The sequence below is a fragment of the Episyrphus balteatus genome, chromosome 1, assembly GCF_945859705.1.
Source record: "Episyrphus balteatus chromosome 1, idEpiBalt1.1, whole genome shotgun sequence".
Classification (NCBI taxonomy): domain Eukaryota; kingdom Metazoa; phylum Arthropoda; class Insecta; order Diptera; family Syrphidae; genus Episyrphus; species Episyrphus balteatus.
In genome coordinates this window covers 88211414-88224611 of record NC_079134.1, presented here as the reverse complement: position 1 = coordinate 88224611, position 13198 = coordinate 88211414, and the positions used below count along the sequence as shown (strand labels likewise).

At 34.9% G+C, this 13198-nt stretch overlaps 1 protein-coding gene across 5 annotated transcripts in view; it reads left to right on the top strand.

Annotated features, from left to right (window-relative positions):
* LOC129906924 (transcription-associated protein 1) overlaps positions 1-13198 on the top strand; it is a 366133-nt gene that overhangs the window by 192596 nt on the left and 160339 nt on the right. The gene's annotated exons all lie outside the window — the stretch shown is intronic.

Genomic DNA, 13198 nt, shown 5'->3' with positions numbered 1-13198 from the left:
TTATACATCATTTTATTTATGAAATTAAAAAAAAAAAGTTTTATTTTTAGTAAAAAAAAAAAAAAAAAAAAAACGGCAACACCAGCAATTTTTAATGTCGTTTTCTTTCACTCTATTAAGGAGTACTCTGAATTTTTACTCCTTTTTCTGGAGTGAAAGAACATAATGAGAGTAATTTTTTTTTTAGTAATTGTGTGTGTGACAAGGCAAAAATGGATAATTTCCTTGAAAAAAATAGTGATAACAGGCATAGGGAAAAAAATTTATGAATTGAAAAAAAAATTAATATTAATACAATATGAAGCATAATAAGCGTTCGTTGATAAGTCTGATTCTACACGAAGAAATTATCTTTGAATTTGCTTTTGATTTTCGTTTCGGTGCGTCGCGCGCTTCTACACGTAGTGTTTTTTTGAAGACGCAAATTTGACAGCTATTTTCTTTGGTTTTATTTTGTTCTTGTTTTCGTATGACGACGAAATAAAATAAAGCAGAACACCAAAAAAAGAACAAGATCAAAGAGAAACGCCAAAAAGAGTCACACATTTTTGTTACCGGAGGCTCACGGTAGAGATTTCCTTTTCTTTTTTTCGAACTTGCTCTTATGTGCGTCTAGCTCCTTGCGTCTTCGTGTAGACGCGGACTTAGTTTTACTTTTGGTATATTTTTCATTATACTTCTGATCGGTTTTTTTCAGCCTAATTGACACACACCCTTAGTTTGATAATTGTAAAATAAAATTATCCCATCATCTTAGAAAAAAAAAGGGATTTTTTTTTTTATCTGGCACAGGATTTTTTTTGTTGATGAAGAACACTGGCTGAAAAATCCTTTATTCGGTTTTCAATTTCATTTTTGGAAATAAAAATAGAAGAAATATATCTGGCGGAATATAACACAATAGAAAACATATTCATAATGGTTGTTTTTGTTAATAACAAAAGAATTTGAAAGAAAAACTTTTCGAATTTTTCACTTTTTAAACAAAATTTTAAAATGTCAAACTTCAAATTCATAAGTGTGTGTGCAAATCGGTGTAAATCTGACTAAAAATGTGGAGTAAATCCGGGGTACTCCGTAGTACTTAAAATACTCCGGAGTAATTTTATTTTTACACTTTTGTGGCGTCAAAGAACACAAAACCTTCAAAAGTGCAAAAATAAGTAATAAAAGGGTACTCTCATTGGAGTGAAAGAAAACGACATAACACATAGATTTTAAAGTATTTTTCATCATCGACGTTTAAGAACAGAAATTATCAAAATTGGATCAGTAATTTACTTTAGTTACTCCACTAAAACACAATAAAACGATAAAAATGCAAAAAAAATCCAATTTTTTTAAATTTTTTCAACAAAAACTTGCTAAATTGTCAAATAAATTGCGTAAAATTGTTTATTTGTTTTGTTTTGAGTCGAATAAATAGCAATATGAACAAGAAAATGTAACCAAATTGGCTTTTTATTTACGAATATTTATTTGCAAAAAAAAATAAGAAAGAAAAAAAACTTAGAAAAAGCAACACGACCGACGAGAACGACTTCTTCAACTTTATGTTTTTTTGTTTACCCACACCGCACATTAAACAACAAATTATGTTATCTCATTTACACCTATAGAGGTCAAGGAAATAAAGGGTATAGGTCTTTCTTTTTTGATAGGAGGAGAATGTTTTGTTTCTCATGTAATTTGAGTAAATGTCAACCTTTTGCTATAAAATGAGTATCATTCAGCGCTATAAAAATGTTAAATGTTTTGGGGAAGCGCACCCTTGTTGCTGAAACATGTTTATAAGATTTATGTTTCATTAAATAAATGTATCCAGGTTTCGATCTTGAATTTAATCAAGACAAGTGCATGAAAATACAATTGCACTTTCACCCACATTTAAGTTGTATAAAAATGCGTATAACGTTCAATTATATGCGTATAATTGAATAAACAAAGGCTGGAAGATTTAGATAAGTAAGTATTAGTGTAATTCTTACATTTTAGGTTTCTATAGCAAAGCCGACGGTAGGTACTTTCTTTTCAAAAAGAACAACCCGAGCGGAAAGAATCCATAGTCTATCTCTATACATAGAGGAAAGAATATTTATATTATAGAAGAAAGAACGAATTACTTAATACCAATTTGGATTTAAGTTAATCTATAATTTTATATCGAAATCAAGAAATATCTATTTCTATAGACCAGTTGAGAACAAATTCCTGAATTTGGGCAAACCAAATATATATGTACGTATATGGTACATATATATATAAGATACATATTTGTGAAACTAACGATATCTCATATTACGGAAAAGAATTCCTAAAACGTGAAAAGAAGCTACATACATAGGTCGTTAAGATATTTGGCGGCCTGAACAAAAGAATAGCGATTCTAACGTTATTTTGTTACAAGAGCCAAGAAGTTAAACCAAATCAAAAAATCTACCGTCATCGGAATTAACTTGGAATCTAAAATCCAAGTTTTCGAAAGTTGGTTGTCGAGTCAAAAATCCCCAGCGGCAGTGTAGCTGTCTCTCATAGTTCCACCTCCGCTGGAGAGGAAAGCAAAAGAGCGTCCCGTAATGACATAAGGAACGCAAAGGGGATCTATAGAGCATTAAGCTTATATCCAACAAGTTAGAATGGGCAAAAGCTATTCTCAGTAAAAGATTGACCAGCAGCGACTTAAGAGTGGGTGTCCCCGAATGACGAACTCAGACTTCATGTAAATGAGTTTGTGTTTATTAGTGACCTTTCTTCGCCATACATCTCTCACGTTCAACGTCATCTCAACTCAGTTCTCTCTCGGTATCTTTATTTGCATTCTCTTTCCCTTTCTAGAGAACCAAAGTCATAAAATTAAAGTCTATTTAGGTAGAAAAAACAAATCAGCATCAAGGAAATAGCAAAAAAAAGGGTTGCAAGCCTTGCAAGTGTATATTGCGGTTTTGCTTTGCGCAACCGAATTCACTTGTGTTTTCGTTTTCCGTTGGTTTTACTCTATGTCCAAGAGTCATGGTAGGTATATTTATGAAGAAAAAAATGGTATGATATTCAGTGTTGAATTTTTCTATCTTTCTGCGCATCTATGTATGTACCTACATCAGTTTTGCAAGTATTCGTAGGCGCAGGAATCTGATCGAAATTTAGATTTTTGTATTATAATGCGAATAACATTACAGGCTGCCTGTCTTTCCAAATTTTGTTTTCATAGAAAAAAATATATCCATACAGTTGCTCAGAAGAATACCTAACATGCAACATCATAAATTTATGAAAGAGATAAATAAACCAGTTAAAAAAAAAAAAAAACAAGAATACAAAAAAAAAACTCGTTTATCCTATTCCATATACCTACCACGCAACACCAGATACCATACATTGCGAACGTGCGAGAGATCCATTTCCTGTATCCTCTCATTTTCGCGAAAAAAATACAACAACACTTTGCATGCGCGATGAGCTTGCCTGGCGCCAATCCTTTTTTATGGAAAAAACTATGTACAAACAATATGTAGAATGCAGATACCTAAGTTCATCTTATTCTTTATACCACCAAACAACCACTCAACAGAGCGAGTGCGAGAGATCATGTAGAAACAAAATAGAAGATAATAAAAAGAGAGATACAACTAGCGCCAGCGGAATTAGTTTGAACTACAAATTCCAATACATACGCATTCCGTGAATTTCTGAGGAAAAAATGGAAAGTAGACTCTTTTTCAAAAATTAATTGTAAGAAAACTATTATAGCAATTCTTGTTTTCTAACTTGATATTGATAGAAAAAATAATGAAAAAAAATAAAAAAAAATATAACAAAAAATCTAAAAATTCTGGTTTCTTAGTACAGTTTATTGTTTTTGGGACTCCTTTAAAAGCGATTGGAGGGTTACAAAATAATATTTTCCAACAAAATATAGCTTTACTCCATAGTCAATAAACTAAGCTTTTAAATAAAATAAAAATCAAAATCATACTTTGAAAAACAAAGAAATTAAACCACTTTGTTTTAAAAAAGTTAAGAAAAAATGACTTTTTAAGATTTTTTTGTTGTTTAAGACCTTAAAACTTAATATAAATTTCTTAAACTAATCAATGTGTTAGTATTTGAGTTGAGGTACTTATTTCTTTTTATTTCGATGAATTTTAACAATAATTGCAGAAGTTACACATGTTCAAACATTGTAACATAAGGAAAAATAGCTTCAGTTTCGATTAATTTTTTTCTATGAAAAATACATTTTTAGATTTTCAAAATAGTTTTACTCCGAAGTTTGATTCAACCTCAATCCAAAATAGAAATAAAAAAAATAAAAATTTTAGTCTAACTAAGAAACAAACCAATGTCTTACAGGTCGTTCTAAAACAACTAAAATTATATCATGTTTTGTTCTCTCTTAATTACAAGTGCACAAATTTGGAAATTAGGGGGATGAAGACATTTAGCCTTGTTTATTATCTAAATAATAAAATTTATTTCATTCAATTATCTTTAAAAATGTAAAAGTTATTCACCGATTTGTAAACGATAACCCGATTTTTACGTGGTCCACTCAGCCTTAACGTCAAAGCGACAAAGGTCTCGTCTCGGAATCTAAATGACAAAAAGTGGATAATTCCAGCACTCACACTAGGAAAGACCTGTCCTTTAGTGACGTTCTTAAGGACAAGTCTATCCTCGCAGTCATCGATAGAAGTAATGTCGATGGCATGATCTCTTTTGACCGTTGGACGATAGTCTCAAACAAACTGCAGATTTCCTACTGGACTCTCATGATGGAGAACCCGGGTGAGCCTGCAGTTGTTGAGGACGCGGGATGGCACCAAGGCCGCGTCAAGCTCGTCGCATTCGGTGACAAGAGATCATGCGATCTATATAAGCTTGCTATCAGCAGACTAGAGGGGCTATGGCCTGATGCCAAGCTAGAGGTTGTGGCAAGGTTAGGTTAGGTTAGGTAGAAATGGCTGTCAGGAAAACAACTGACACACTTAGACCATTTATTGGTCCGTTGTGATACCATGATTTTGTGAGGAAATTCCTCACTAATTAAACCAGTTGGAGCTTTTAATAAAGCGGTGAAGGTTGAAGATGTCAGTATTGATTAGTTCACTAGTATCTTCTAAGAAATATTTTTCCAGGTATTTTTTACGTCTACTGGAAAGGGCAGGACATGAGCAGAGAAGATGTTGGATTGTTTCTTCTTCTTCCTCATCAAGACAACTTCTACAGAAGTCGTTAGAGATTACGCCAAGTCTTATGGCGTGTCTACCTATGAGACAGTGTCCTGTTAAGACACCTATTACAGAGCTGATATGCAATCTGCTTAGAGACAACAAATTTTTTGAACGTTTTGGATCTAGCCTAGGCCAGATCTGCTTGGTCGTTTGGCAAGTTATAATGTTTGACCATCGTATGTTTGTTGCCTCTATAGCTTCTTGCTTCAGCATGAGTTTGCACGTTGCGATTGGTATACCAATATTTGCCTTATTGGGTAAAATTGGTATTAGAGTTCCATTTCTGGCGAGTTCGTCTGCTTCACAGTTTCCCAGAATATCTCTGTGACCCGGCACCCAGAAAAGGTGAATGTTAAACTGTTCTGACATCTCCATGAGAGATGATCGACAGTCGCGGGCAGTAACGGAGTTTGTGGAAACCGAAGCTAACGATTTAAGGGCGGCCTGGCTATCAGAGAAGATGCGGATATCCGATGTAGATTACACGTTTTCTTTGAGCCAAGTCAGTACTTCTTTAATCGCCATTATTTCCGCTTGGAACACGCTGCAGTGATTAGGGAGACGGAAGGAGAGACTAACATTAAGTCTATCGGAGTAAACCCCGCCACCCACTCCGTCATTGGTTTTAGAACCATCTGTGTAGAAATGAATTGAATCATCTCTCAGAAACTCGGCATTGTCCCATTCTGATCTATTTGGGATGGTGACTTCATAATTATTGCCAAAAACCAATTGTGGGGTGGTGTAGTCGGAGTGACTATGGATTGATCCGAATGAATTCAGAATATTTGTGTGACCAATGGAGTTATTGGTCCATTGAGAGATGGCTTGGAGTCTTATAGCAGTGCTCGCGGCCACCTGCTTGCTGAATATATCTATGGGTGGAAGATTGAGTAATATATCAAGAGCGGCGGAAGGTGTCGAACGGAGAGCTCCGCTGATGCACATGCAGGCTGAACGTTGGACTTTGCTTAACTTGTCGCGATATGTTACTTTTTCCAGAGCAGTCCACCAAACTGCTATCCCGTAAGTGAGAATAGGTCTGATGACAGCAGTGTATAGCCAATGAGTTATTTTAGGAGATAGTCCCCATTTATTCCCTATAGCTTTTTTGCAAGAAAAGAGTGCCACTGTGGCTTTTCTTATTCTTTCTTGTATGTTGGTTTTCCAATTTAATTTGCTATCCAAAATAAGACCCAGGTATTTGGCTTCGCTGGCAAAATTAAGTGGAACTCCATTAATAGAGGGGGGGTCTAATTGTGGAATTTTATATTTCTTTGTAAAGAGGACCAGTTCTGTTTTTTGAGGATTTACCCCCAATCCACAGTTTGTTGCCCATTTTAGTAGCTTATTGAGAGCAGTTTGCATTAGTTCTATTATAGTATGGAGATGTTTTCCTGATACAGCAATGGCGACGTCGTCAGCGTATGCAATCACTTTGAATCCATCTACTTCTAGATTGACTAGTAGTTCGTTAACCACTAAGTTCCACAGGAGTGGGGAGAGTACCCCTCCTTGTGGTGTACCTCTACTAACAGATCTTCTTGCTGAGAAATCTCCTAGAGTTGAGTTAATAATTCTGCTTTTCAGCATAAGGTCTATTAGCTCGCTCAGTGAGCTATCTACTTTAAGGTTCTTCAGTGCATTTGTGATTGCTATGTTGCTGACGTTGTTGAACGCGCCTTCAATATCAAGAAATGCAACTAAGGTGAACTCTTTATGATGGAGGGAATATTCAATAGTGCGCACTACAGTATGTAGTGCTGTTTCAACCGATTTCCCTTTACAATAAGCGTGTTGTGCTGTAGATATAAGATTGGGATCTATGACATAACGCAAGTGGATATCAATCATTCGTTCTAAGGTTTTAAGAAGGAATGATGATAGGCTGATAGGTCGGAGGTCTTTCGGATTGACATGGGAGAATTTGCCTGCTTTGGGTATGAATACAACTTTAACTTCTCTCCATAGGGCAGGGATGTGTTTCAATTTTACACATCCATTCAGAATTATCTCTAAGATGGGAATTAGAATATCTGATGCCATTTGAAGTTCGGCTGGTATTATACCATCCGGTCCAGCGGATTTGTATGGTTTGAAGGCGTTGATGGCCCACTTTAGCTTCTCTCTTGTAATCAGACCAAGATTGTTTTTTGAATTTGTGTCTGGCCCTGATGGGTCGACTCTGTTTATAATGTTTGAGCTACTTGGAAAATGAGTATCTAGTAGCAAATTGAGTGATTCTTTACAGGAGTTGGTCCAGGCCCCGTTACTTGTTTTCAAGGCACTGGGCATTAAAGAGTTTGTTGAGAGAATTTTTCTTAATCTAGAGGCTTCTGAAGAGTCTTCTATTTTTTCACAGAAATTTTTCCAAGAAGATGTTTTACATTTTCTTAGCTGTTTTTTTTGGACTTTCAGGGATTCTTTGTATAGGTCCCAGTCTGAAACATCTGTAGTGGATTTGGCGAGATTGAAGAGTTTTCTACAATCTTTTCTGTGCGGTTCTAGCCCTGAGTTCCACCAGTGTGACTTCTGCTTTCCTCTTACTTGTATGAGTGGGCAGGAGTTATTCATTGATAGGTTAAGGGCAGAAGTGAGATCATTGACTTTGTTGTCGAGATCGATTGTATTTGAGGGATAACTTAGAAGTTCAGGTTTAAGTAAGCTTGTCAGAGTTTCCCTGTATTTTTGCCAGTTAGTGTTGCGATAGTTTTGGAATGCTAACTGTTTAGTAGTCACATCGTTAAGACTAAATTGGATGTATCTATGATCAGAGAACGAGTGTTCTTCAGATACTTTTTTTTTATTTTTCTCATAACACCAATGATATTGATTTACTATTCCAATTACTACGAGCATTATGTTTGCATTTTATCCCAGATTTCCATTTTTTACGTGATTTCCTCCAAAACACAGTAGCTCAAAGCTTTACTGTATCTTGGAAACGAAACGCATTCTTTCATTTTGTTGAAAACTTTAACAGTCCCCTTTTGTCTGAGGATTTGAAAGCTAAAATCTTAACTGCTATTTTGATACCCTGTTTTGCTGTGAGCTTTGAAAAAGGAGAAGGAAACAAACTTATTGGCGCTCCACCAACACCATACCAAGAAGATGATAATAATATTGTATCAGTATTTATAAGTAAAGTATTTGATCCAGAGAAACCTTTTGCAAATGACGACGCAGTGCGCATTGCCTTACTGCAGTTTGCTTGTTTGTTGGTTGATAAAGCGTCACCACATATACACGATGGAGATGCAAACAACAAACGGCAGAGTAATAAATTTTTTTTTTTTAATAAGTTATTTGTTATTATATATAATTCTCCTGTGCGATTGTATGTGACCCTACTCCTTCTAAACGACTTGATAGATTTTTCTGAAATTTGGTGGGTGTGATAAGGTCCATCCGAGACAGGTTTTGTTTTACAATTGGACCCGGTAGGTGGCGCTGTTGTCAAGTTATAGGCAAATTCCATATTTGGGGTCGAATGACTAAACAGATTTTTGTGAAATTTTGTGTGAGAAGGTTCATTCGAGACGGGTTTTGTTTTATAATAGGACCCGGTAGGTGTCGCTGTTGTCAAGTTATAGACAAATTCCATATTTGGGGAATGACTGGGCAGATTTTTGTGTATAATAAAGTTCATTCGACACAGTTTTTGTTTAATAATTGGACCCGGTAGGTTGCGCTGTTGTCAAATCTTAAGAAAATAGCATATTTTGAACGAACGATTTTGTGTGTGTGATATGGACCAGCTAGGTTTCGCTGTTGTCAAGTTATAGTGAAATTCCATATTTAGAGTCCGAAGGACTGTATAGATTTTTGTTAATTTTTGTGTGTGTGATAAGGTTCATTCGAGACAGTTTTTGTTTTACAATTGGACCCGGGCGGTGACGCACAGTGGGACGAATGTATGGAAAAATCGGCATTTCTAATATCTTGTGTTTTAGTGACTGAAACTACGCAAAGTTGCATTAAGATGTCTATTTACACCTAAATCTATGAATTAAACATGAAAACCAGATAAATGGAAACGTTTTAATCAGGAAATTCATTTTTATTTGATTAAAAGAGTTGAGCAGCGAACTTTTTTTTATTATTTTTTTTTATTATTATTTTTTCTTTTCTTTACCTAAATAATTTTAATTTATGTAAAATAGAACTAATAATAGTATAGATAATAAAACACTTTAATTTGAATATTCAAACAAATAATAAAATAAAAAAATAAAGAAACAAAACTTTTTTTTCATTGATTTCGGAGGTATAACTTAAGTCGTCCGGGTTTAATTCTAGGGGAAAACTAATATCTATATAATTTTTTGATGAATATTGCTATATATCTCGATCATAATTTGATATATGTGAACTTTTTGACCGGAGATTTGACAACTGCTAAGAATTTTTGCATTTTTATAGAATTTTATCCCATCATTTTTGATTCAAATGGTAAAATGTTATAAATAATATTGGTTTAAAGAGCTTTTTTTTGTTTTAAATTGATGTTATCATTTACGCAATCATGTATAGCTTTAGTTATATTAAGATTAGAATTCAGGCATTATTCCTTAGCGCTCATGAACCGATTGAGTCTTCTAGAAGACTGCTCCATCTTCTACTTTACTTTGAGGTAATAAAACTTAGTTAATTCCTGTATTTGAGCTTCTTCATCTCCTGTTGACTCCTCTAAGCCAAGAAGTTGTTGAATTTTCAAACAGACCCCATCAAAACCAAGTTTTTAAATTTTGGTCATTTTTGATATAGGGGGTCGAACCTAAAAAACGCGATTATAATTACTTGGGGCAAATTGGGGCAAGATTTTTTTCTTGATTCCTTTAGAGGACACTTTCCTGAGTATAAAACCATAAAAACCCCAGAGAGCCTTTTAGGTGTAAAAAAGAAAATCTTACTCAAAGTCAAAAATTTTTTTTTTCTACCAACACTTGGAAAATCACTAATAAAAACAAAACTCAATAAAACAAAAAAATTTTTATAGTTAAATATTAATTTATATACCTTGATGAGTGTTATTATCCATTATTAAATTAATTTTTTAACGCACAAAAAATTTTGGGAGTAAGACAAATTACAACCTGATTTTTCACCACCAAAAAAAAATTAAACTAGACAATGTTTAGCACTCTATAACTTTTGCACTAATTGGACAACGCAAATAATTTTGATGCAGTTTGAACCTAAATATATTTGGGATGACATACCAATCACTCAAAAGTACCGCAATAATATTCGATTTTTTTATTTATTGCTATGGGTCGTCCCACTATGTGACGTGGATGTCAAGCTATAAGCAAATTCAATATTGGGTTTAAAATCATTCTACAGTATGGCTGTCTTATGTTGGACTTGACTTATGTTACTTGGCTTTGAAGATGAAATTATAATCTAAAGCACACTGCTAACGGGTAGTGGAACAGGAGATTGCGTCATATTTTTAGTGTATGCAGTCGGGTTTATAAGACGTTATCATGTCAAAAAAAAAACCCAAAACCAATTTTGACTGCGCAATTCATCAGCTTTTTTTTAAATTTAGCATACACATAATTAAAATTTGTAAAGAGTCGTATTTTTAAAGTTTATGGAGTCGTTTAATTAAATAAGAAGATTAGAACTTTCATTTCAAAATAATCCAATAAAATTTAAACTTACTAAGTATACAAATTTCGATTGTAGCCACGAGGCGTAGATGATTATAAAGAAGAAAGGTTTTGGGTTAAGCCTTCTATTTATACATTTCACATTTTGATAGAAAAAGGAAAGAAAAAAAAATTTAAATAAAATTATTGAAATTGAAAAGAATGTGTGACGTAAAGTAATGTCAAATAAATTAAAAATTCAGCGATGAAATTTGTGATGTCGCCACAAATTGGCAAATTGCCGTATTTCTTAAAAGCCCAATTTTTTAAGTACCGGATTTTTAAAGGCCATTTTGAAATATTTATGGAAAAAAGTTTGAAGGAGTTGAAAACTAATTGTGCTACTTTTTGTGGTGCACTACAGATTACATATATCTTACTTACATAAGTTGTAAAGTGAAAGTTTATTTTATTTTTTATTTATTTATTTATTTCAATTCGTTAAATACTAACGTGAATATACTTATACATTTATACATAATACTTAAATCTAAATTTATTACTCTAAGCTATTGAAAAACATAGTTTTGAACTTAATGCATTTAAAATTGTCATTAACAGACTCGATACAAAAATAAAGTTTATTGAATATTGTTATCAATTGATTGAGGGGGCTATTTGCACCATAGTTCTTTTGCGTCCTCTTCGGACACTGTATTATTGATCGCGCCCTCTTCGGACACTTGGGTTTTTTTCTTTTTCGGGATCTATCGAAGATAACGACTGGTTTGGAATAGAAAAGCTGCATGATGCATCCACCTCCATTGCTGAAAGAACTTTGCATATGCCCAATTCATCCATCTGAGACTCAGCCGTATGGCATGCAAGCCTTGCCATCTCCTCATCTTTCTTATATATAGTCAGAACAAGCCTGTCAAAACTATTTTGGATGACTCCCCCGGTTTAAGCCAGAGGATCCAGTGACTCTTTGTTTATTATTACAAGAGCAGATCGATAGCGCCCCACCGGCTCTTTTTCGATGATTATGACTTTCCAATCGTGCCGACTAGGACATACAGTTACTACTCATTAGCATATCTTAAAAAGAGCTGTCCCACCTATATGCACAACATGCAACAACATATTAAACATGCACCACCTGCTTGGACAAAACCCCTACGGGTAAGGGGTGAGAATATTCCCGTCGTAAGGTACGCCTGTCGTAAGAGGCGACTAAAATCTAACCTGGATCCACCGACAACGTTTGGACTGACGCTCCTGTAATCTCCTGTAAAAAATAGCCTAATATGCTGGCTACGATTTTAAAATGTATATCTGAAGGAAACAGTAAACCAACCCTTGCGAGTATGGGGTAAGAATATTCTCGAGGTATGGCATGCCTATCGTAAGAGGCGACTAAAATCCACCCGGATACTTCGAAAAAAAAAAAAACATAAGAACTGACGCACTTGAGATCCCTCGTCGAAAAGCCTAATATGCTGGCTAAAATTTAAAATGCATACCTACCTGACTGAAACAGTAAACCAAACCCAATTATGGAGACAACTAAGAAGCAAATTAATTAAAATGCCGCCATCCGGGGGCGCCCGGGCTGACTCTGGAGCTGCTGGAGCTACCGCTGGAGTTAGCAGCATACGAGCCGGTAGTGGTGTAGCAGACACGCAGGAGTTGCACACCGAGATAACCCGAAGAAATGAGGAACTGCGACCTAGTAGCAGAGAAATACCACCAAACTCTACACCAGCTCCGACTGTTTCGCAGGCTTCAATACCTGCGATCACAAGAGCTGGACTTCGTAGGCAGCGAATATCTTGGTCAACAGAAATGAACAAAGACGTCATACGCTGCCACTACAGAGCAACAAAATGCGGAAGTGATAACGCTGGATATCGAGAAAGGCAGCATGCAAGTTTCATAAACTTGTATCCTCTACTTGCAGAAAGACTTTGTGTCCAAAACATTGCGGATCGAGTCAGAGCAATTAAAACCAAATTATTGCTCCTCCAAATAGATTTTATAGCTATTGAAACCGAGGTAAGAGAAGAAATTAGACCGAGGAATAGGCTAAGTCTGGCAGTTGCAATGCCAAATGAAAATGGCTATGCATCTGATGTGGAAAGTAGGGAGGAAGAACTAAACAACTACCGATTATCACTAGGAGTCAATGATTTAATGTTTCAAATTGTTGACAAAATTGATGAAGCGGTAACCGAATTTGAAGGCATGGAACCTACGAGTAGACCAAGGATACCAAAAGTTTATTTGAACTCTAAAATGTTTGAAATTATCAATCACCTTAATAGGATAATATCTTCACACCTGCGAGACGCAGATGATTTATGTCGTGTG